We start from the raw sequence: 26,100 nt of genomic DNA on the forward strand, positions 1-26,100 counted from the left end.
CCAGAAGCAAAAAGGCTTGCTAACGTTCAGCATCAGTCTTCTTGTGGTGATGACTTTTTACTTGGGTATTTCTTGTCTGATTATTGCTTCTTGACATTACTTTACCAGAGCCATTCATTTTAAAAGATCTCACGGAGAAGACCTCAAACAAATGCCAGTATTTAAAGGTCATTACCATTGTTTCCCTTTGATATTAGACACCTGTTTTCATGTAGCAAGAAGCTTTTTTTTGCTTCTACTTTATCAGGTCCCAGTTATGATAACGTGTAGCTTGAGCAGATATACTTAAGATACAGTCTGGCATCCAGATACAGCTATAAACCTGTAAAAATTACATTGCATGCTATACCAGTCTTGCTATCTCTGTTGATAATTTTTGGATAACAGACCATTCTGAGAGCACTTGTGTTGTTAGAGGAGGTACAAATGAATTATTCCTGTGTTCCCATATGCCTTATTAAAGCAATCCTATGTATTATGTTCCTATCTTATTCTAGATATTGCAAAATACTTGGTTTACTTACTTATCATTTAGCATGCAGTGTGGATAGTTGAAGTCATGACTATCCTGTTCATCCTTTCTACTTTAATACTTGGTAGTAGGTTATGTTTACATTAGAAAGATCATAGTTTTTCTTACATGAATTACCAAGTAGGTGAGTGTTATAATTGTTATTCAGAGCTTAGATGATTCATTTCTGATAGAAAGTGGTATTCCTTTCTTAAATGAATGGGCTGTTTATTTGGAACATTCAGTGCTAGAGTTGTCTTTCCAATGATGATGATTTGGGGTTTGGTTTCTTTTTTAGCAATTAAGGATCATTTTAGCAAAAAATATTGGTAATCTACCACCAAACTTCGCAGGTTCCTGGTTTTCTACCAGTGCAATCTTTTCTATAGACAATATCAGCTGTCTTTGGAGGAGGCAGATTAGCAAAAGGTAAAAGACTGAAATGTCATTAAAGAATCCACCAAGTCTGAGAGACTTTTGTCCTGAATCTTTGCATTTGCAAATTCTCATTCACATGAAATTTTTCTGTGAAAATTTGTTTGCAATTGTAATTAAAGTGTACATTCAAAATGTCTTCTACTGGACAGGCTCAGTTTTCCTTCACTGAAATAAATCAGCCACACGGTCCAGCTGACAATGGTGTGCTTTCAGTATCCAGCAACTAGATTAAAGTGTGTTCTGGGTTTATAGTACTCTAGAGCATTGATGCTAATGTTCTTAGAAGGAAAATTACTCCACTGTAGGCTTGTTATGTCCCAGTTTATAATCCAAATTTTAGGAGTGTGTGGCTCTTGTTTGTTTTTGTAAAGGTGCTTTCTATGCAGTGTTGATGCTGCAAGACATGGAAATTAGGAAACTTGTATATTAACATTTCAACAGCACCATAAAAGACTGTGGAAAATGTGTATTTGCCAACATAACCAGTATCCAAAAATGATGCATGTAGAGTACATGGACAAGGAAATACTTAAATGTTAGTAGGGAAAGTTAAGCTTTTAGATTTTTTAGGTGTTGTGTGATTAAATATTCGACTTCAATGTTGTACAAATTCTGGATTTTTTTGTTTGATTTTTTTTTCCTTGCTTATGTATTTTACAGGCTCTGATTTTCTGGCCACAGTAGAGCAGACAGAATTACTTGATGTTGAGAACCTTGTTAATTTTATGGCCCATTTTCACATGGAGATCAGCTTTTATTTCCTCTCCCACTCTTTTTTCTTGATTCAATTGTTAGTAAGGGTTACTGAGCAAAAACACTGGATGTATTATGGGGAGAAATCTAATCAATGCAGCACCAAGGGACAGTCCTTCAGAGTCCTCCCTAGTGGCTGTGAGCCAGACTAGAGGTTACTATGAGGTTACTCTGTCTGACTTTAACCAAAATACCCATCTACTTCTGAAAAGGCTGCCGGCAGCCTTGTACATATGTAACAGAAGCCTCATTAATATAAGCTCCCAATATATATATACACCTGTTATACTAGCCCCCAGCACAGAGCCTGTGTTTCCTATTTTAAACACTTTGCGTGTCTGTCTACATTCCCTTCTGTCTGCAGTTGCTCTAGTGTGATACTGCCGAGCAACTCGTATGCAGTACCTCCAGGGAATGTAGAAGGCTAAATAAAGTTGTGGCAGATGTCAGTGGACTTTGCCAAACACTATTTTTCAAGTTAGATAGTCTGAAAGATTCATTGGCTAATCCAGACTTTGTGATACAGAAGTAACCTCATTAGTACCCTCTTTAAGTGTGCATTTCTTTAATGCTAGCTCCTTTTTCAGGTATTGATGCAGAGAATTGTGTTGACATATGTGTGGGAAATCTTTATTTGATTGGCAAAACTCTGCTCCTCACCTTCCTCCCAAACCCCAGCCCTCCTGTTCATGTACAGAATTTAACTCCTCTTACAGTTGAATTATTTGAAAGATACAGCACTTCCTTGGGGCTTTTACCTGTTTTGGCTCTGAGTTCTAATAAATCATTTGACAGCAAAATGACTCTAAGATAAACTTTTCCCCTTTCAGGAAATATTTGTTCAGTACATTCCAGAATATGGGTTTACCTCAAAAGTTACATATCTTCTTTGTTAAAGACAAAAAAAAAGGATCAGAATCAATACCAAGGTACAACTGCTGATTCAGCACAGGAACAAAATCTTAGCATACCCACTGAGCCATGTGCTTTCTGGCTATTTAGCTTAGTTTTCCTGACCAATGCATTGGGATCATGTGTGTCAGTACTTCTTCTAGGCCCTTGACATATTTTGCATAAAAGAGCAGTAAGTTTGCTTCACGTAGCTCTCAAGGAAAGTATATTGTTCCCCCAAGCAGGTCTGAAGATGCTGCAAAGCGGTAATGTTCAGAGGCTCTCACACAGAAGCCAGCAACGCGCTCTTAGCTGCACACAGGTTGGTCCCAGGGGATGCCCTTCTGGTAGTTGTGCGGCTCCTGTTACATTATGTGTGAAGCAAAATTTCTGTAAGCAGGCACATCTGCTATTGCATTCACAGTTTTCATAATTGTTTTCACAATGCACAATTGATAATATCTGTGTTTTATTTTTGGTGCCAAAGCTTTTTCCATGGTATTTTTCAGTAAGGTATGAATCCTAGCACTAGATATTGATAGCTAACAGTAGACAGCGGTTCTACTGTGAAGTGTGCTGCAGTGAATCAGAGCGGCACTGAAGGAACTGAATTAGCTATTCTTCAGGTTCAGCACTTCTCCGTTTGCAGCGATATTCCTCCTGCTCATACTATGTTGCAGTATTTGACTGTGAATTATTAAAGCCTGAGAAGTATGTGGCAATTTCAATATGCATGTATATTAAACAAAACTTTGAGAAACACAGTCTCCTCGGTTAAAAATCCTAAGAACTTCAGAATTAACAGCCTGGACCAGACCACAAGTCTGTCTGGCCTACTGTCTTGTTTCCAGCCGTGATTAGTAGACTGTAGTTATGGAAAAAATACAAGTGGTATGTGTATGGAATAAATAGGCAGAAGTGCTGTGGTTATTCAAGTTAGTCACACTCCATGTGGAAAATCACCCTGGACTATAGTTGCCATAGGCCAGAGCATTCTTATGCTAAAACCTGCAATTTGTATGATTGGAGTCACAATAACATATTTTAGTATACGGGCCACCACAGTGCGTCTTGTCAAACACCAGACAAGTCTGGAGGTAAGTCACGTATTCCAGACGTTTGCAAATTATCTAATTGTATGAGCATTCGTCTTCAATTACAGTAAATACAAGATTGTTCAAATACAATCAATAACTAACTCTTCATTATTTTAGTAACCTGCTTCCTTACATAATGGTTTTGACTTGCCTTATTTCCATATTGCTTCAGCATAAACCCCATTCTTTGCGGGTGTTTTGAGGACTTTGACCGTAGAAGCAATTTTCTATTGTTGGTTGAAGTGGCATCATGTCATAAAAATCTGCATTTCGCGTAGAAGTGTTTTAGTAAAGGTGCAGTCAGGCTGTGGAGCTTATGGGCATAGGAAGCAGCTGTAGTTACCATGCCTGGGATGTCTTTGGCAAATACGAAATTATTAAAAAATTCATAGCCAACACTTTCCTAAAATGAGATTAGTGGTGCCACTTTACAGAGATCCTTCTTCAGCAATCCTGTTTTATTGAAACCTGCCAGGGTAAAAGGATGGCTTATCCTACTGGCCTTCAAAAATATACTGAGGTTAAGCTAAAACAGGTACGTTGATTTCCCTCTGTCAGCCATTAATCCTTGAGGGTTATCATTAGCACTAGCACCCTTTTTTGGTGCATTGGATTAGTGAGGAACCACCAACTCTGTAACTGACTAAAACTAGATGTAGACTGGCTTAACTATCTCAGTGTGTAGATATTAAGTACAAAGGACAATTTTACTCTCTGTTCTAGAGATGCATTAGTGTTAGTTTTCTGGCTCTTGGGTTGTATCACTTTGCTGTCTTCAGTACTGTAGTTAACACACTCCTGCTGTTTGCCTTCTCTTTTTGCTTTTACTCACAATGTTAAAATACAGCTCTTGCTAAAGAAGGTAATTTTTGTTGCTTGAGGAACAATATATCTGAAGTTCAGTAATGTCCCAATGCAGAAAAATACATAAGTGCAGCTTTAATTTTAATTCCATATTTAAGTAAGTCCTTGAAGCACGGGCATAGTGCATTTCAGAAAATGGGTGTAAGTTTAATACAGTGTACATTATCATGTTTCAACAGACATATATCTGGCAACTGCTGCTCTTCTATGCTAAATCTAAGAGTGAGGGTTTTCTTATTTACTCTCTGGAGAAGGAATTTAAGACCCAGTCATGAAAACGTTGACATGACTGAGTAAAGTTCTTCATGCCTAAACATCTGCAGGATTGTAGCCTACTGTAATAATGGAATAGTCTGAAAACCACGTCTATAAAATCTCAATATGGCACTGTATCGACACATATTCTTTATACAGCTTTAAGGAAGTCAAGTTTGAATAGTTTCTTTATCTGTAGCATTTCTATCCCATCTTGTGTCTGGACTTTTTTCTGCTTCTGGGTTCCCATTGGCCACATGCCTGACCGAAGTTAAAGATTATTTTCGTGTACTTTTTTGTACAGTACCTATATTCTGTTTTAAGAAAAAATATGCACATGCATTTTCTTCTTTATTAATAAACTGAGTGACAATTTAAAATAAATCCTTTCAGCTCTTCAGCTCTTCAGAATGGTACACAGATGTACTGGCACATTTCAGAGTAAATTACATGGCAAAGTATTATGTCACCAAAGGAGCAGAAGAAGAGGAGCTGGTACCTGACCACTAAAGCAAAAGAAAGCAGTGCTAAGATGGTGGGTTTGGGACAAATAAGCCAGACTCTTCTAGTACTTAGGTGAACTATGGAAGCAGCAACAAAAGAGAGAAAAGTCTTGCTGAAGGAAAAATGTGGGAAAAGTATAAAGGTGTACTGTGGAATGAAAGAGCAATACTGAAATGGGGGGAAAACATAGAAAATCAGTTTGGGACATAAAGCAAAAAAGGGCGGGGGTGTGGATTTTATAAAAGTCATAATATTAACATGATTGGTATCTTCACAGAAAGAGAGGATTGGAATGAGGAGTGAACGGGCATTGGTATGAATACATGTCTGATATCCAAGCGTGGGAATATCAGTCTGAAGTCTTTAGCTCTCCTTGTAGGTAGTGTGGAGGCTCTGATGCCTTACTGTATTTCATTCCAATGCCAGGTATCTCACAGTGGGTAACCCAAACCTATTTTTTAGAATGCTTAAGTCTTTATAGGACTTTGCTCTTAGACTTGGCAGAGAAGAGAATATTAACTTGCATTTAGATTTAATTTACGTGCATTTATAGGTAATTTTTACTCCTAAGATGCTGCTCTGGAGAGAGAAAAAGAGGGAGGCTCCTAAGGGGTTGTTTCAGGGTATCTATGTTAGATATGTACTACAAATTTCTCTCCGAAGGACCATGTATCTACTGACACTCTATATGATTCTGTCATCTTAATTTAGACAGTTAAAGTGAGCTGTATCCTCTCCCTGTCTCTTAATCTTCCTATTCTATAAATGAATGCAGTAATTTTTCTGCTGTGAGGTTGTGAACCACTTGCATATTATGGTGGTCACAGATTGAGAAACGCCAAAATGGGAGGTGTCTTTTCTTGGAGGAAAACAGTATTCCAAGGAGATTTGATGGGCTGTTGCATATATGCAAATTTTAAGGACGTTATGGAGAAAAGTAACCTTTCTTCGAAAAACAGCAGCAGAATTACCTGTAGAAAGCTAGAAGCAATAAGAAGTTAATAGATTTAGCAGGTGGTCTGATGAATAGGCAGAGAACAGTCATCAGAAACATCACTTCTTTGGAATGACCCAGAATAATTTGTCTAGAGTGTTGGTTCATGTTCCCCAGAGTTCTATCACTATCACAATACAAGAAAACAAAAATTGTCATTTCATCATACTGTATATATTTTTATATGTAATTAGTGGTTTCTATATTTGACTATGGTTACAAAGCATAGGCAAAGGTATTACTGATACAACTGCATTATCAAAAAATGTTAGTATCACTGGCTACTGAGACGAAACTGCTGAATACTACATTTTATGTATAATTTATACCTGATGTATTGATGTCTATGCTTGGTAGATTAATCTGAGCACAGTTAATCTTTTTACTACCAATCAGTGTAATAATTTGAAAGGACTGAAAACAAGGCTGATATTCAGGAGTAAAGGTTGAAATATTTTTTTCTGGTAACTTTTCTTTAAAATTGCTTGACTGTGGAGGTAAAGGAGACTTTTTGACTTGAAGCTTTCAAGGTTTGTGGCAGCTAAATTGAGTAGCCTCAGAAATTTTAAGTCATAGTGCTTCCCTGAGGGTAAAGCGATCCCTCTACAAAGTGCTATTCATGCCCCACTTACCCTCAATTAAGGCTTTCAAAATAAGTTTGAAGTGGGACACTGGCCTTCTATTGAATCACATTCCTCACCTGTAGAAAAGTCTTTGGAAGGCCTGCATTTAATATCTGTATGTCTGTTTCTCACAGTTTCCCTGGTAATGATAACATACACATTTTGTAATTTTGTTTCTTCTTTCTTTTTCGAAACAGAAAGAATGACTTACTGGGGAACTAAGTTAGAAGAGGAAAGAAGTGAAGATTGGTCTTCTATGCAGAGGAAATGACAAGGTATGCATAGCAATCACACTGGGGATTCATTTCTTGCTGGTGCTTAGGTCTTCACGGTAGATTAGTTCTGGCAATAAAGTTTTAAAATAGTCCTCAGAAACCTTGAAAAAGATGTTTCGAAAAGAACTTTTTTCTTCTGTTTGATTGCCAGGGTAAGCAAGGTAAGTATTTATATCTTTATAAATATCTTTTAAGATACACCTTTAAACCTATTACTGTGCTGAATTGTAGCCATATTTCTACAGGTGAATGGCAGTCACATTCATGAATTGTTTTTTTGGCAGAGGCCAGTAAAAACAACCCTTCTCCCAACACCAAACTGAAATCCTACTAGACACTATCAGTGGTCATTCTTGAGACTTTAAAATAATAATTTCATGCGTGCATTTAAATCACTGTACACTCAGTGCAGGAGTTGTACCGTTTTTTCCCTTCTTTGTAATTTATAACCATTACAAGGAGATGTGCGCTTACTTGTTTTGTACTGCATTTAAAGCATGTTCTTTTATATTTGTCATCCTCTAGATTTGTAACTTGGGAATGCAAAATCAGCACTACTAACAACTCATGTCTCAAATATTTTCAGTAATTTGAATGTATAATATTTATACAGTGACTGCTAAGAGACTGGCACAAGGCTATATGCCACTTAAGTTCTCAGGTTAAATGTTACTTCAGTGATGCATAAAATTTGTATTGACCATCTGCCCAGCACTGAATTGAACCCATTAATGAATAAGCCTCGCAGTATCACTGTGAGATAGGGAATTATGATCTCCATTTAAGAAGTGATAAAACTGAGCCCCAGAGGGCTCGTGTAATCATTTCAAGTCATACAGGAAGTATATAATAGAGCCAGCAATGAAAGCCAGCTCACCTGACCTGCCATCCTTCCTATTTGGACACCCCTGCATTTGGTATCCTTTTCACTATGTTCTGTCATGTGTGGAATGTGTACCTCAACAGCTATACATTCTTTATGCACAGTTTTAACCATCAAATTCTCTTGCAAAGTAACTTAAAACACACAGTTAATGTGAACCATGAATCATGCTCGTCCATAAAGAACAACATGAGACACAATGCAAAAAGGCCAGCATAAACAGCACCAGATGGCCTTCGTAAATTGAGCAAGTTAGCACAAAATGCCAAAAGGGAGATCTGTTATTGTGCCCTCTCTTTCTATTTTTTTGCATAATGTTGAGAGGAAGACTATGCAGATCTTTCTGTAGTACAGAGAGGAACTGCTGAGGTAGGACAATTAATGCTTTCCTTTTGTAATCTTGCTGAATGTCTCTTTGATTTCCTTTAGCAAATGTCAGGTCACATGTTGGCTGTTTGCATTCTAAAACTGAAATATACATCATCTTCTCAAGTGACAGAAACTGTCATTTTTCTTTGCAAAATATTTTTCTAACTATATCTTATGTAACTGTTACAGTTGTTGACATTTTCCTTAAAAGCCCTGTTCATTTGACACTCAAGATTCAGTATAAAGCTACAGATGGGAATAGAGAATTCTGTTGCCTTTCCTTGTATCTGTTTCCTTTACCATGAGTTGAAGAAAATAATATTATGAATTTTTGAGTCATGCTGTAGAAAGATATTTTATTTTTAGTATCATTAGGATTTCGAAAGAAGCAGAGGATAAACCTTAGGATAGGTGAAACGCTTCAATTATAGAAAATGGCTATTAAATTTTGATGGGATGCTATCACTGATACTTCAAATAAAATGTTGATGCGGTGATGTGGGGAGTGCAGATAATGAGTTGAATGCTAGAGAAAGGCTGTTGATTTTTATGGAAAATGTATATAAAAAATACATGATCCTCAACCAAAGATGTTCTTGTGGATATATCCATAGGAAAAAAATGAGAGTATAGAATTCTTGTAACTGTCTTGGGTGCATCTACAAGAGCACAGCCCTATATAGCTGTGTCTTGGCATAAAGACTGAAAGTACTTGCCCACACCTTATGTTTTATTGTGCTTGATTCCTGCCCAGTTTAAGGGTGGTACTCTGCCATTAATAATCTCTTTTCCCTCTACTTGTACATGTATGGAGAAAACTATTGATAGATCTTCCTGATGGGTCTTTTAAATCAAACTTATAAAACGTAACAATTTCTTAGAAAAAATGGCTGCAGAACGTGAGACAATTGGTGTGAAATTCCTGCTGGTAAGGCCTTTGACTTGCGGCTTCTGCTGGACCCAGCTGAGGGATGAAAGAGAACTTTTGCAGGTATTGCACCTGCAATTATCTCACCCTGATGAGCAGTGAATTAAAATGTTTCCAGATTGTTCTGGAAAAATAAGTTCAAGAAACACTCTGTTCCTTGTGAAGGAATGCTACAAGGGTTATCTGGAATGCCAGGAGCTTGGTCGTGAGAGTGGGTCCTTTAATCCTGACACATCCAAGTCCAAATGTTTTAGTTAAATTTTAAGCAAGCTAGTGCCCCTTATGGCAGATGCAGGGTATTTTAAGACACCTTTAGGAGCTTGAAGATGTATTAAGATGTCCTTATTGACATAGTCTTAATCTCTCAAAGCCAGGATCTGAATTGTTTGGTTAAGTATCCTCTTGCTGTCATTGCTGAGTTTAGGAAGAGAAGTCAGATCTTGATCTGAATATCTCTGCTTTATAATGAGATACTGTATAATAATAACCTGCACAGCAAACACTTGGAACTCAACACAGACTCATGTTAGAGGGGGCACTTGTCTCAGTTAAAGAAAGGAAAGAAGACCACTCCACTTATTCCTGCGACTGGCCCGAAGGCCAGACTCCCTGCAGAGTTTAGAGCAACCTACCCTGGCCATCTGTGGCATCTCTTGAGCATGAGTTTGGGGTTTATAGAATCACAGTTTCCTTCTTGTCAAAGCCAGAAGTAGGAGAAGGGTCCTCAGGAAACAGATTCCCTGTATCAGTCTATGTGCTTGTATGATCTTACCACTGAAGATTCTCAAAGCTGGTTCATGGATGTTACAAATTTGTTCTCCTCAGCTCATAGGGGTAGGAACCTAAGATTTTACAGGTGTGGAAGTGAAACACAGCTGTGAATACTTTCAGATGTGTAGCCTCAACAGTTGAAGCCAGATACTTAAAAGCGTTCAGCATGGGTCAGCTCATCTTGTAATGTTTTCAGGGAGACCAACATCCAGCTGCAGTTTGCCTTTGAAAGTCTGACTAGTTATTTTAGTGTCTAAAGAAGCCAGGAGAACTGAACTTACTTTTCTGAAAACCTGACCCAAGTATTCGCCCAAGATGAAGGAAAAATGTGGTACAGTTGTGAAATGAACCCAGCTCTCTCAAATTTATGCATACCTAAAGGACATTCCTCCATCACACCTTACTGTCTCCTCTGTTCCAAAGACTTCTTTTGCTGAGCTCTTGGAAGACAATGCAGCTCTTCCATCAACTGTTCTCATTAAATCTTTCTTTCTCTTGCTGCAAGTTGTAATAGAGGGGGACTCCCAACAGTACTCTCAGAAAGTCCTGTAGGTGCATATCAGGCAATACTGGGTTTTGAACCCTAGCGTCTCCAAAGGCTTACTGGATGATATCCTTTTAAGACCTCTGTTGGTACCAGTTATCTCAAATTACAAACCACTGGCAGGTCTCAGAAATCTGCAAAAGTAGGTCTCCCCAGTTGTTATACATCCCAGGAGATCTGCAAAGAAAAGGAGGATGATTAAAGTTTATGGCTTGAGCAAGAAGTCAGAGGGAACATTTCCCAGTGTTCATTTTATGAGGTTTTTTAAAGGAAAAATATTTTCACTGACAGGCCTTTCTAATGATTGAATACACTATGAGTTCTGTATTTGCAAGAAGGCCTAGAGGAACACACTTTTATTTTCTGCTGGAAGACTGCAGTCTCTAGTTCTCTCAACATTAAGATCATTGGAGCCAGGGTTCCCTGCTGATGTTACTAAAATGAACTTTAATCAATCTTGAAAAAAGACTTTAATAACCTGAATTATGGCCCCCAGTGCTAGATCTTTGATAGGAGAGTGAGCCTAGCAGTATTGATTTTCTCATGCTCAGCATTTCTGCTGATACTTTTGCCACTTGTTAGCAATGTATGTTTTAATATAACCTCAGTTTATGAAGTGCCTTTTCCCAGCAATCTTTCTGTGTTCAAGTGGAACGTTTTACATCATCCACATACCTGTTTCTTCATTTTAAAGAAAACGCATCTTTTGGAGGAAGATTCTGGATTCCAAAACTAATCTAAAAATGGAAACTTCCTTCCCTCTACAATTATGACACAGCTTATGTCAGTCCCACCAGATGGGGAAGATGAGCCAGAAAGTAGCATTGAATAGTCAACCAATTTTATTCTTTCATTTTCACTTTTTTCTGTGAGGAGGCAAATGCTTTTTTTGACTCAATATAGCATTGTAAGTCCTGGCCTGTATGTTTAGAAGAACTTAGAGTTGGTTTTAATCAAATGGCCTGAAGAGGTTTAGAGAATTCAGAGCCTTTCTGAAAGAACTGCAAATATCTGGAAGGGGCTGCCTTCATTTTTGGCCAGGAAATCCGATGGGGAGTGCACAGGAGCCGTTTACTGTTTATATGTGAAGAAATATGGGGGGGAAGCTGAAACTAATAATGTTGCTAATATTTCTCTAGGTTTGTGTTCTAACAATGTAAATTATGAAAATTACAGCAAAGTTCACAGGTGGCATCTTGTATGTGGCCTGCAGCCTTCTGACCTCCTTCTGAAAGGTGACCTTGTGGTTTGATAGGTTGGCTCTCCATGAGTAAGTTGTTATTGAGCAGACCACTAATGCTTCTCCACAGCACTATTGCTGTACCTTTATAGGGACTGCTAAATGATGTGGTATGTACCACAGAGACCACTGTCCAGAGGAAAGTGCTGTCAGAGAGTGAGAGGGGGTTAACCACAAAATATTTACCATTTTAATGTGCACTGAAAAAAAAACCATAGCTGAAAGCAGGATTTTCCTTTAGTGCTCTTTGTACATTGTGGTTTTACATTGGCTGCAGAAAAGGTTCTGTACAGTGTTGATTCTCCAAAGCAGATGGCAAACAATGATTAACCAGTTCCTTCCAACTGCTCACTAATGAGCAGAAACCATGTTGAACCAGCTATTCATACTGAATTAAGCTTAAAAAAAAATCATGTAGTTATGAGCATAAATGTTCTCATCTGAGTCTAAACTTTCCCAGAATAGTGCACTTAGGGCTGGATGTCTTTCTTCAAGCTTATTTCTAGTGGCAGAGGATATGAAAAAGTAAATGATAGTAGAATATGATTATAGTTCTTAATGTAATTTAAAATTATTCCATTGTAAGTAAAATACTGATGCATAAGGGCAGGACCTCTGAACCACATGCATTTACAAGCCTGTCCTACACAAAAGTAAGTGTCTTTTATGCTGCTATTGAGACTTACTATCTTGTCTAAAGCTTCTTTAAGGTTTGAGTGGAAGCACTACTCTAGCAGGAGTATCAAGGATTTTAGATTTATGGCATTAAGAGCTAATGGGAAGCACATTTGCTGTACATTCACATTCCTAAGCTGTTTTACTCATGGCACTTCAAGGCCAAGTGAGGCCTAGGGTAGATGAGCTTTCAAATTAAAAAAAAAAGTTTTAATATTGGTAATTTGAGAAATGGTGTATATATTGTCATCAGTGAGATGATAGTAAAACAGGCTGGCGGCCAACTGTGTAGGAAGCAGCTCTGTAGAAAAGGATCTGGAGGTCCTGGTGCACAAGTTGATGTCAGCCAGCCGTGTGCCCTTCCGGCAAAGAGCCAGCTGCATGCAGGGCTGCATTAGCAAAGTTATAGCCAGCAGCTCTAGAGAAGTGATCCTGCCCTATTTATAGCACTTGTGAGACTGCGTTTAGAGTACTGTGTCCCGTTTTGGGCACCCTAGCACAAGAAAGATACTGCCATACTGGCATGAGCTCATTGGAGGGCCACCAATCTAGTCAGGGCTGGAGCACGTAGTAAGCAAGGAGAAGCTGAGAGAGCTGGGTCTGTCCAGGCTGGAAAAAGAAATGCTAAGAGGAGACCTTATTGCTGTCTGCAACTACCTGATCGCAGGGTAAGGAGAAGATGGAGCCCAACTCTTCTCAGATGTGCACAGCAATAGAACGAGGGTCAACAGCCACAAGCTGGATCATGAGGAATTCCAGTCAGATACAAAGAAAATCTTTTTGCCAAAGAATGGTCAAACACTGGGACAGGTGCCCAGAGAGGTTGTGGGTTCTCCATCCTTGGAGATATCCAGGATTCAACTGGGTACGTGCCTGAGCAACCTGATCTAATCAGGCCTGCTTTGAGCATGAGGACTAAGTGCTTCCAGAGGACCCTTCCAACCTGAATTATTCTGTTGTTCTTTGATTCTATCATAACAAGAACTAAAACAAGAACTATATTGCAGACTTGGACCACTGGAAGATCAAAAAGGAACAACTTGTTGAAAGTCAGAGTGCAGTCAATAATATTGTACATCTGATCAATTCACCTTCTGGCATCAAAAGAGTCAGAGGTTTATGTAATGAATAGCTAGCTCAGCATTTGTTCTCTATGGTTCTGCCTGAAGTGAAACCACAGCTTCACTGAAGTCAGATAACAAAATTCTCATTGACTTCATGAGGGTCTGAATTTTGTCATCTTAAATGGAGATCATAGGAGGGTTCTTTAACATCAGGTAATGGCTTTAATGGGGGAAGAACTTCAGGGAATAGTTTTCATTTTTTCTGAAAGTATATTTCATAACCACCAGATTCCTTTAGCATGTACGGGTAAAGTTATACTAATATTGGAAGAAAAAAAACTGTTTCTGTCTCAGCTTTGTACCTGTGTTCCTGTAAGCACAAGTATTTAATCGAGTTGCTCAAAAGAGGGAAAATTGGAGGGAAGAAAAGCTTCCTTCCTATGATCCCCAAGTCAGAAAGTATTGAAAAGCTTTGGAAACTGTTGGCCAGCTCTGACATTTAGAAAGCAGATCTTATAAAATGTATGTGAAGTCCAAACCTTATCATGTGAGCTTAATCACACCCTGAAAATGCTTGCTTTTTACAACCGTGGTAAAATATATAAAATGCAGTATAAACATCTAGTGCAGTGTTGGGGCATATGTTCCTTCACTGCATTTCTAAAACGGGGAAGGGTTTTTAACATTGCTTAGGCTGGCTTTATGAAACTGCACTTGTCAGCATAGCATATATAGCCCTGTTACTGTTCTGTTTATATGATAAAAAATATCCAGGGATTGTTTCCTCCTCTTACCTAACTGGCCTGTTCTACTTTATAATGTTGCATTTGTTATTGATTACAGTATTTTTAGTTGTGTGGATTATGTTTGACTACAGATGATAAATTCACACTGGAGTCTACTTGGCCCTAAAAATTTTATGCAACTACGAGGAAAAGTTGCTGTTATTAAAGAAGCATTTTGGAAACCAAAGTGCCTGTTTCAACAGCCCAGCCTTGATCTTTTAATGCAGTCAATGTTTTGGATGAGTGCGGGTATACATGTAATTATGAATTTAGAATGGTTCAGGAATATTTAAGAGCAAAAATACCTCCAATGTAGAGGTTAATTTCTCATTAATAATGGCTACAGAACAATTTTGGAATTTTCTACCTTAACCTTCATAATATTACCCTTCCATAAGAACAGTCTGGATGTAAGGAGTGTCTGTCAGCATGTTATTGCCAATTCCAATGTTTGGCATTTGTTGTGATTTTATTGTAATGTTAAAAATATATTTTTGTTTCTTTTCCTCATGCATTTTAGCCTTAAGAACTTGTTTTCTTTGCAGTGTTTTCCCTGTAGTCATGAGGGATTTTTATATATTTGTAGAGAACCTGGCATAATACATTAGTCCGGTAGCTGGAGCATTAAAAAACAAGAAACAAGAAACAAGACTTGCAATTCTAAGAACTGGTAATACCGCTTGTAGGATTTAGGAAGTTGTTTTTTTTTTAATGGAACATTTATATGCTTGTATTTGAATCCATTACATGACATACACCGTGGTTAGCAACAGCTTTTGTGTATCATGGCTCAGGTTCCCATACACTCCTGACAGTATGTATATTCATGAGATTCATGACATTTTCCTGCATCTGCTCTTAGAACAGATTTCGTTTCAAAGCAGCACTTCACTGATGTAGTACACTGACACATTTTACGTGTAATTGCTCTTCATCTGGTTGTATGATTATTTTGTGACACCTAGTGGATAAATTGATAGTAGTGCCGATTTGAATTTCCTCAGTTTTTTTAGATTCTCTTGAAAGACATTCTGGCCTGGAAACTCAGTTCACATTACAAACACATAGATTCTCTTGCTTTCTTACTTTCCCTCTCTCTCCTTTTTTTTTTTTTCATTTTAACTTTGGTCATGGAACATGGAATAACTTGCTCATAGCCAGGTGAACAAATACCCAATACCAGTCTTGAGGAAATTCCAAGAGTCCCAAAATAATACAAGGTAGTAAATGTTTGAAAATGTCATTATATTGTTTAGTCAGGATCCCTATGTGTGCAGCGTGGGATCTTCACACATCAATTTTTTCTACTGTATCAACTTTTCTGTGGTGTGCTTCAAACATGCAATTCCCTCAGGGGTTGAGTATACACTACATAAAGTTATAAAAGGTGACAAAGAAATACTTGTACTTATTACCTTATGAGGACTCCTAGAAATACCCGTTCCTTTACTGTTCTTAGAGAATGAAATCCAATAAATAATTAAAATATTATTCTATACACACAAGAATGTTTTCAGAATATTTACATCAAGAAACAGAGTCTAGAAATGCCTTAAATGCATGACCTACTTTCACAACTAAGATATATCTTGTGAAGTATATCTTAATTTACATGTCATGGATTCTGTGCCTGAAGCTTATTTCAAAGTGACTTCTCCTACAGGAAAATGTTGAAATACTGTCCAGTATGTTTGCTATAAATGCTGGGAGATAGAAAAGTAGGTATTTTTTGTATGACTCTATTTTTTATGTTGCTAAGCAGAGGGGAATTAATTATTTCAGTTGTGCCAAGTCTGCTTGCTGTATTGCTGGGTTGATACTAATAGTGTGCACATGTCTGTCTTCAGAGAAGGTATAATACGCTCCTTGCCTGACAGATTTTAAATTCTGAAATCTTCCAGCATCCCACAGCAGACACAGAACAATAGCTTACATGATAGCTAAGATAAGATTTTAGTAGTTTTTAAATAGGAGCTAAAAGGAACTGTAAGGCATATGGAGATAAGAGGTTATGTATTTTTCATATGTGGGGAACTGGAATGGAGTTGTACAGAGGACATGAAGAAATTGATTTGAAAGACCGTCTTCAAGATTTTAGGTTTCATCTTGTCACTCTTCAGAGAAAATGTGTTGCATATTTCCACTCCCAAGAGGCTTCAAAATCAGAAAATGTAATACTAAACTGTGTCTTTAATACTGACTGACGAGGCGCTCTTTCCCTGTGCTCTTCCTAGTTGCTCATCCTAACAGTTCTCTTGTGACTTTTTCATTTATGTAAAATGAGGGCCTGTAGCAACAGCGTCATGAATAATGGACGCAAAGTGTCTAACACGCCATCGAGCTCTGGAGAAGATCTGCTCACTCTCTACCACCTGAAGCCCTGCTTTAAGTACGTTAATGAATGTTTAACCAGTGAAAGCTTTAGTGTCAGGTAAAAAGACTTACACTAGAGTAAATCTATGGAGAGCCCCGGTCACCTGAGAAAACAAAAGGTTGTACAGAGGGAGATGAAACAGGCAGTGCTGTGTGTCTGGCCACCTGAGCTCCTCACTAATTCATGAGGAGCGCTCCCTGTGCCAGTGAGCACCACATCAGTGTCACCCCTGGCACTCCAAGAGCCTTCACACCCCCCTGCACCTGGCGTGTGGGTGCAAGTGCTCAGATTGGCCCTTGCAGTGAAAATGGCAATTTTCGGTGTTCCCCCCTTGCTTCTCTAAGACTTGTGTTATGTAAACCTGGACTGGGTGTCAGACTGAGCTTTACGTTGGATGGCTAATGAGGCTGGTAATCTCATTAGCTTGTGCAGTGAGTGTGTGTATAAGCCTTCTTTTCGGTGTCTTTGTTGCGCCTGCAGCATGGAGGACTCCGAATGGAAAATAACTGATCAGAGCAGAGGCAAAGTAATAATGACAAAAGCACATGTGTGTATTTTTTTTTTAATCACAACACAACTTGAGACAATATCAAAGGGTGGTAACAAAGCTGTTACTGTGCACAGAGATTGTCTGCTGGTAACCAAAGAAAAACAATAACTAAAAGGAAAAAGGGGTTTCAATAATTAGCAGTGGCATCAGTGGCAAATTTGTGGAGGTCCCTGGGAGCTGGAGGCATGCAAGAGGCAGGGCCCAGCTCAGGCTGCAGAAGGACAGCAGAGGAAGGGGATGCAAGGTAGGACATGAACTGGGGAGGCATTGCACCTTGAGGGGCAGGCACACCACCCCAGCTGTGCTCGGCAGAGACCTGTACTGCAGGGTGTCCTCCCTGGTGGAGGCCTCTCACTGTCAGCTGGTATGCCATAGCCTGGTAAAGCCATGTCCTAACAGGGACATGAAAATGTCTAACAGGGTCAATGAAAACACTTGCTCTTGCAAAAGAGCTTTTTTGAGCAGATCTATAGCCTTCCCTCACCCTCCCACCCCCAAAAAAAACTAACCAGAAATAAACAGCCCACTGCAGTTTTGGTTTGCAAAGGCCATGCAAGTATTTTCTCTGTGTTATTGTATTTGAACTTCCAGGCTTCTGCTGCTTGACTGTCAGGTTGAACCAAGCCCAGTGGCTTGAGCCAAAATACAGTCCAGACCTCAGAATATCATTCTAAAATGGAAATTAATCCTAAGCTTTTAACAATATTTTAAAACTAACATCCTACATAGATTGGTGATTTTATGCCAGGTTTTCATATAATGCTATGAACGATTTCGAATGCTACGGGTCTAAAGTGATCATGACATGTAACAGTTTGTAAAGGATGGATTTTGCTTGCCTGCTGTAATACAAAGCTTATTCTTTGTTAGCACTCAAGTAACTTTATCCTGTTTGTGGTGATGGCAAATGTAAGTGTGCATTGATGTAAATACAGAATTTTGGGCTAAATCCATGTCACGCTGGGTTATTCAGACCCTTGGTCTAATCCTGGGTCCCAGGCTACTAATTTCCTCACTCCTACTTGTCAGCTGCTTGGTCTCACCAAATGCTAAAATTTAAAATGAAAGTCTTCTGGGGCAAAAGGCAGAAGACATTTTTCTACCAACTAGAATTATTGGCACAGCTGCATTTCTGCAAAATGAATTTTAGTTTCTAGTTGAGGCTTAAAACATACCCTGACAGACATTCCCTCTTGGTGCTTAATTAAGTTAGGGCTTGCACATACTGGTTTATGACGTCTTTTAAAAAGGAAAACAATTTCCAAGGATTTAAATCTATTTCAGAGTGAAAATTCAGTTTTCCAAAAAAGGAATTTGGGGGTTGAGATTGGAGATGGTGCTTTTTAAGAACATGTCAGATGAATATTGTTTTCACAATCTTGTGACTCTGGTTAATGTTATTTTTCTAGCTTACATAAGGAACTGAAATACATAACACTTCCTATCAGCGGTATCACATAGGTTAGGTGTGACACTATGAATTGCACATATTAGAAACCCAAATCTGGTTGACTGAACAGTCAGATGGCTTATTTAAGATTCGCTGTGTAATAATGGGGTTTTCCATCCAAAAATGCTTAAAAACATTACTCAAATAATTGCTTGTGGGATGGCTAAGTATTTAGCTAGAGAGACTAGAAGACTGATCCTGATTGTTCTGTGCATCAGTGAGTGTGCCAAGTTGCATTTTTTTTTTTCACGGGGATTAAGAAGAAGCGGGAAAGACACAGTTTTGAAGAGTTGGACGTCACGTATCCGATCAAAGATAAGTGTGCTCAATTTAAGTGTCCAGTTTTGTGTTCAGAGATGTTAAGCAAATCCAGGTAATGTCAGCTGAGTTACATGAGTTCAGCTCTTAGAAAAATGAGGTCCAATGTTCAACATCCTAAAATAAGCAAATATTTGGGGGTGGGGTGTCATTAATATTTCATTTTTGTCATCTGCATGAATACAATCTGCATTACAGCGTGGAGATAAATTATGAATGTTTAGGAAATGCTTACTGTAAGAAAGGTGTTATATGCCCCTTTTATTCTTAGCTATCTCTGACAAGAGAAAATAAAGCTGACAGATTTTCTTAGCTCTTTCCTTAACAAGAAACAATCCCTAATTTGTCACAGCTTCATCTCCTCTTACTGCAATCACTCATCTCTCAGATAATCCAGCCTTTTTTGTTTTTAGGAATGGTAAGAAATCAAGAGTACATGTAACATTTCTTTCTCATAAGATGTACCTCACTTGCCCCCGGTGGATTTGCCATCTCCACACAGGTTTCATCTCGCCTGGATGCCGACCTCACCCTGATTTCTGGGCATTAGGATCTGGTAATCGTCATTTCTGCCATGGAGAGCTCAGAAATGCAGCCCAGCGTGAGTTCCTGCTGCTGCTGCTGCTGCTCTCGCAGCCGTCCGTGTCACGCCTGGCAGCCATCTTAGACCTGGGCAGAAAGCCCAGCGGGGCAAACACAACAACTTGGCTGGGAAGTAAGTAGACGGAAAGATTATGCTAGGAAAACATGGAAGATAAATATTTAAGTCCTACAAAACAAATAGGTCGCAGTACACTGAACAGTTCTGCGTTCCTTGTGGAGTTTATTTTTAAAAATGTATCTCCTTAGATATTTATTTGCTGAAGAAATACAAGTGCAATGTACAGAACAGCCAGTGATTAGCCCTGGTTTAATTTCTCTTTTTGTGGAAGCTTTGAGAGATTCTGAGTGTTTTCATCATTCTCTTGAATACTATCTTTTGTGGCTTTTTAGCAGAGTATTACATAAGCAAAACTCAGAATAAATGCAGTAGAAAAATAAAAGTTTTGTCAGTGTAGGTACTGCAGTTTGCATAAGCAGAAGACGTTATCCACGATCCAAGAAAAATTAGGTGGTGTTTTAATGGAAAACTATCTTTTTCCTAATGCATTCTGTTTTGAAGCATCTGTTTAACATTCAAGGCATTTTACAGCAGTAAGGCTATGAAATGCCTAACATATATGTCTAGAACATGTCTGTGAAAGTGCAGAACACCTCTGATGTATACTCATTCCTGGCTTCTTGTCTTTACTGCTAGTCAGATCTCTATAGACCCGTTCAGTAGGTTAAAGCAGCTATCATTAAGCACGCCCCATTTTTTGATACCATTGTAAACTTTTACTGAAACATGCTACGTAAGCGGTCATTTCTATGGAGGAATTTCCTTGAATTTTGCATGGATCAACGTGAGAGTAAGGAACCTCCTGTGCAGGTCTGGGCTGGCAGTCAGGCTCAGTATGTGAGATGGAATTATTTAAGCTAATGTATTTTTATATTTTTATGTTCTGTTGCCTTTTTTCCCCCCTCATACATATAACGTTCAAGACTTTAGGAACATAAATAAACCATTGCAGAGCTCAGAGACATTTAGCCACAGAGTTCTGAGTAATTTCACAGCTGCTCCTTTTTCCCAAATAGTTCCAGTTAGGTAAAGACAATGGTTTCAGTGAGTATGTAAAATTACTTATTAAATAGAACCATGTTACAGTACCTATGATGTAATTAAAAAGTAGACAAAGGTCAACAAAAATTGTATAACTGATTTTAATAGAATTACCGCTCAGTGCACGTGGTCATTGGCTCCTAAATTCTTTTCTGATATGTAAAATTTCTAAGAATCCAGAAGTGTTGAATTTAACTTCTTTGTCCAGTAATTTGTGCTGTATTGGATCATCAGGACTTTCTTCAAAGCCACTGAGGCCATGTGAAAGCATACTGTTGATTTCAGTAGCGTGTGAATTGCTTCCCTACTTAAGTCTTGTGGTGACTTTGAGGAAAATTTTTGCATGCAAAACTCTGAGTAGGGTTTGTAGAAGCCAGGACAGCAAACCTGAATGTTACAGGACCGAGTAAGCTCATTGGTGAGCAAACATCACAACCAAAGTTGACCACCCATTTGGACGTTATCACAAAGGTAGAGAATCATGAATTTGATCTCCTAGTCACAGTCTGGCTATACCAATGACTAGTTAAAGATATTAAAAGTTTGTGTACACAGTCTAATATTCTTCTGTAGCCAGCTGAGAAAGACAAATACTTGTACAGAGAACTGTCTAGGGCAGGTGTCTAACTGAATCAAATTTTAGAAAAACCTGTGCCTGTCCACTGAATGTAGGAGGCGGCTGTGGAGGGCTGGTCCTGTGAGTATTTCCCATTGTGCCTGTCTGAAGTTCTGGCAGAATCTGTCCTGTATTACTAAATTACAGAAAAGTTTCACAACTGGAGACAGAGCTGTCATTTGCCATTTTAGAAGCAGCTGTATTTCAGTAGTGAGTAAGATCATGACATACATCGTACTTCACAGTAATCACAGTTTGTAGAGTACTTACTTCTTGAAGGACGCAAGCTGTATGAAGGCAGTGTGTCATTTTTGTTATACTTCTTTAAAAATATATTTGAAAATATTGTGTGTCAGGTTTGTCATATCTGGGTCACAGGAAACCAAATCCTTTCCTCCACCAAATTATTTCTGTCTGAAATCTCCAGAAAAGTTACCTGCCATGGTACTGCTCTGTCACAGCCCTGTCCTGGAAGGATGATGTAGCAGTTCAAATTCCTGCCCAGGGCCTGATCCAGGGCCTGTTGAATTCAGTCTGAAAGCTTCCCTTGGCCTCAGCATCCACCGTAGCGGAACCTCAGCCATTTGCCCCACAATTGCTTTTGCCAGCAAATGTTTGTGACATTTTTAATAGTGAATAAATAGTCTGTAGGAGCAGAGTGGTGACTGTACACCACTTTGGAAGCCAGAAGATAGTCATTACATGGAGACATGTTGGAAACAGGTGATGTGGCCTGCACCCAGGCCGTCAACCTTGCTGGGGAATATCCTTGCCTTGTCACTAGCCTCTGAGCTGTCTCTTTCCCCGGTGTAGGCACAGTGCACCACCTCAAGCCTGCGCCCGGTGAATTTACCTTCCTCCTGCAAGCGCAGTGAAGCTTTGCATTTGTAAATCATTCTGCATTTTTGGGTAGAAGGTGCTCTGAAATCGCAAAGCACTTGGTCTATGTTGTCCCACACTCTGTTAATTAGTAAGGCTTTTAATTATATAACAACCCTACTTTAAAACTCTCCTCTTTCCTATTACATCATAGAAAGAGCAGGCTTGGCCCTGTGCCTTTTTAAAAGTGACTGTTGAGGTATTTATTAACATTGCTTCCAAGACATTTTTCACTGAGCAGTGAGAGTTGGAATATGGAAATGTCATATTTTTCCTAGTATTAAACAGTTGTTAAACTAGAAACATAACTCTTGCCAGGTAGTTATTTTGTATGCATGTCTTCTTCATAGAAGGAAAATGAACATATATTTTTCTTTCATTAAGTATTTTAAAGTTCATCCTTGTTTGGTGATCTAGTCAATTAAAATAAGTTTATGAGCAGCTTGTGAGAGCAGAAGACTAATTAATTTTACATGTTGGATAAAGCACATTCTTTTCCATTTTTGTCTGCTAATGAGTACTACCAATACCCATAATAACAGATCTTACAGGAAACGGTATTACACAAAGTTTATGGTACTTTACAATAATTATCTCAATATCTTTGTGAATTAACAAACTACTTTATTTTTGTGGGAAAATATAAACCAACATTTCAGAACTGCACATAGAGGAAAGAGTCTTTTAACATTGCTATCATCGTAGAAAATAAGATAATCCTTTTGAAATGGTTAATAAAAGCTCACCATTTTTTCAGAAAGGGTGAGTGTTTTCCAATCTCCCACCTAGCATTGCACCTAAAAGTGAAAAGTGAAGATGAAATAGTTGGGCAGTGTAAATCCCTAGAACATATTCAGGCTTTCCAAAATGTTGCCATTGTTTGGATCTATATCTTCACTTCTGTCTCTTAGAGTCCCAGGAATCAGCTGTAAGTGTAGGTTCTTAATCCAGAATTTCCAGTGGTTGGACGTGTTTGGGTCTGTGAGGTATTTCGGGCTTTTCAGTACTCGGGGCACAACCTTTTAATGCTAGATTGGTCCTTTGAACATTTTTCACTGGACCATCCAGCATAAAGAGCTGCTACACTGAAAGGTTACATTGTTTTTATTCTTCCACTATAAAGCAAATGCTTATACAGAAGTCTCACTTTGAAGTAAATCCCACAATACACAGCTTTCCTCCAGTTATGTTATATTTATATAAGGATAGGGTTTATTTTACACTGAAAGCACTTTCTGTGAGGTGACTGCACAATACACAGGTACCCACCCAGCACTGCTAAAATTCACTGACTTCTGCACAGAATTTTAGCCAAAGCTCCAATACAAATTCTTGGCTTTCAGGAAAAGTAATGAGATCTCTGCACGCATAAAGATGATGTTTGTTTTAAAATATTTTATCTAAAAAGCAGAGGTGCAGGGTAGGATTTTTTTTTCAGAGAATTATTCAAAGAGTAACTGACCTTGCCAAAAAGCTGGCACTCAGAAAATGCAGAAATCTAAAACCCTTAAGTACATAGAGAAAACTGTCATGCTTTCTGCTGCAGAGCTTTCCAAATGGATTTCTTTCATAGTGGTTAGAGAGCAGCTTCTGCTACCAGTTTTTACCATCTACATTAATGACATGTTGAAATCTCTCATGCTACTCTTTATGTATAGCATACAGAGAATATTTTATATCCTTTTTGGCCTACAAGGGTGTTGATGTTACAAGATGTAAAATCTGGGGTTGTGCAGTATTTCCTCCAGTACGGTGGTCTCTGAATGGACAGAGCTGCACCATTCCTGTTTTTTGCAACAAATATGCACCATGTACAGCTCACCACAATGAGTAACCTCTTTCTACATGTAGTCTGAGTCCACTACAGTGAAATGATCTTTGAAGGTGATGGTAACATTGCCTTTTTTAGATTAACACACTGCTATCTAATTTGGTTAGACATCTGCGTTCTCCTTCCTTCTCTGCTTCGTTTAAAAGTGTGTTTGTTCCTGGAAGGTGAAGTAGCTGGTAACTCTCTCTGCCTGTCTCTGCAATGCTCTTAACATTTAAGTCACTCTGAAAAAAAAAACAACCCCTTTTTTTCACTGTGCTTTGTCTCTTGCCTGTCTCTTTCAAACTGGGGGTCCCCATGGGCCGTGGTGTAATTGTGGTAGTAACAACTGAATGAGAAAGCTGGTGCTGTGTGCATGGTTCTCCTTGAGGAAACGTACAGAGAAGCTGCTCTCTGCTTTTGCACTTGCTCTCACTCACCTTATAATTGGTTCAGTATGCAGTGAAAGGAAATTGATATGTATGTGTTTTCTCTTGGTCCTCTCTTTTTAGGTCCCCATATCAATTATGCTGAAAGCAGTGGCGGAACACGTCACTTACCCTGAGAAGTGGCTTACCGCCTTTGGGGTGAGATCTGCTTTATAGCGAAACATCGCTTTAGTTTGTCTGTGTGTGGCTGATGTATGTATCATTTATTGTTTTCTTTAGTTAACGGTTAACAAAAAGTAAGTTAGCTGATCAAGTTAGGGTATTTGCTTTAAAAGTTTGCTTATTAAAGCAGTATTTATATTATTCTATGAACTGGTATCTCAGTTATTTCCACTTCCTTAGATCTGCCCTGAATGGGGAGTGTTGTGATCCATCAAACCAGGTGGTGGGGAATAACAACCCCCTCAAACTCTACCATAAGCGTGAGGTTAGAGTGGATTGTACTATAGTGGCAATTTTGTTAGTCATGTGAACCAAAGCCTGTGTAGTACGGTAGGGCGTGTTTAGTTTAGCCATTGATTCAGAGTTTAGCCATTGATTCAGGATATGTTCAAGGAGTAGCAGCGTATTGTTTAAGTAGGCCATAACATTTCCTCACAGTCTGGACAAATTCTTTTTTCAGTCTTACAGATTTACCCGTGCAGAACTTGGGAAGTTCAGTTAGAGAAACTCAGCTCTTCCCCATTAGGATAACAGGAATATCTAGAAGCATGTTAAACAATCCCTCTAAGTCAGCATCCACTCTCTAAGTCGTAGCGATGACTTTCTTGAAGTGACAAAACTGGTTTGATAAGGTGCAGTCATGTCAGAGCTGGAAGTACAAAAGTGCATTTATTAAAAATTCATGCTGTATCCTCTTTCCCCTTGTGTATCTTGTCACTGACATGACTTCACAAGTTGCAAATCTATTAAACGTTTCAAACATGAAACTAGAGCTCATTAAGCAAAATGTCGACTGGTTTATAGCAAACTGTTTCAGACTCAAGACTGTTAATATTTGTCTCCAGAGTTTTTTGTCTTCTAGGTTGTCACCAAGCAATCCAGCTGTCTGGGAATACAGCTTGTGTTTCATCTGATCAGAGTCTGACTGTCCTTTGGGGTGAGGTAGTAGGTTGTATAGTTTTGGGGTTATGCCCTGCCTGTCAGATAACTATACAATCTACTGTCTTTCCTGAAGTGGCTGTGATATCATCGCTGGATATGTCTTCAAAAGCCAAAGCAAACGTTTTTCAACTGTAGCATTCTCTGGCTCTGTCTACGCATTAGATTTGGTCCTTGTAGCAGGGTTATGAAAGAGCATAAATGTCCTCACAGTATTTAGAGTCCTGTATTTATCATTCAGGTTCAAAGGCAATTTCCTTTTCTCAGAGGAGGTGGGATATAAGTGACAGGGCACAGAGGTATGACCCAGTCTGCAATGGGCTTGCTCATGCTCAGCTTTCTTGGACTGCCATGAGAGTGGCCATTTGGAAACAGCTGACCCATTTC

General features: G+C 38.7%; 1 long non-coding RNA gene across 1 annotated transcript; it reads left to right on the forward strand.

Annotated features, from left to right (window-relative positions):
- The first annotated feature begins 7,122 nt into the window (after positions 1-7,122).
- On the forward strand, positions 7,123-25,520 carry LOC135315169 (uncharacterized). Its single transcript, XR_010374600.1, has 3 exons — positions 7,123-7,205; positions 19,659-19,871; positions 24,676-25,520. It is a non-coding gene; the product is annotated as an uncharacterized LOC135315169 (long non-coding RNA).
- Positions 25,521-26,100: the final 580 nt, after the last annotated feature.

Source organism: Phalacrocorax carbo, chromosome 1 (assembly GCF_963921805.1).
Source record: "Phalacrocorax carbo chromosome 1, bPhaCar2.1, whole genome shotgun sequence".
In the NCBI taxonomy this organism is placed as follows: domain Eukaryota; kingdom Metazoa; phylum Chordata; class Aves; order Suliformes; family Phalacrocoracidae; genus Phalacrocorax; species Phalacrocorax carbo.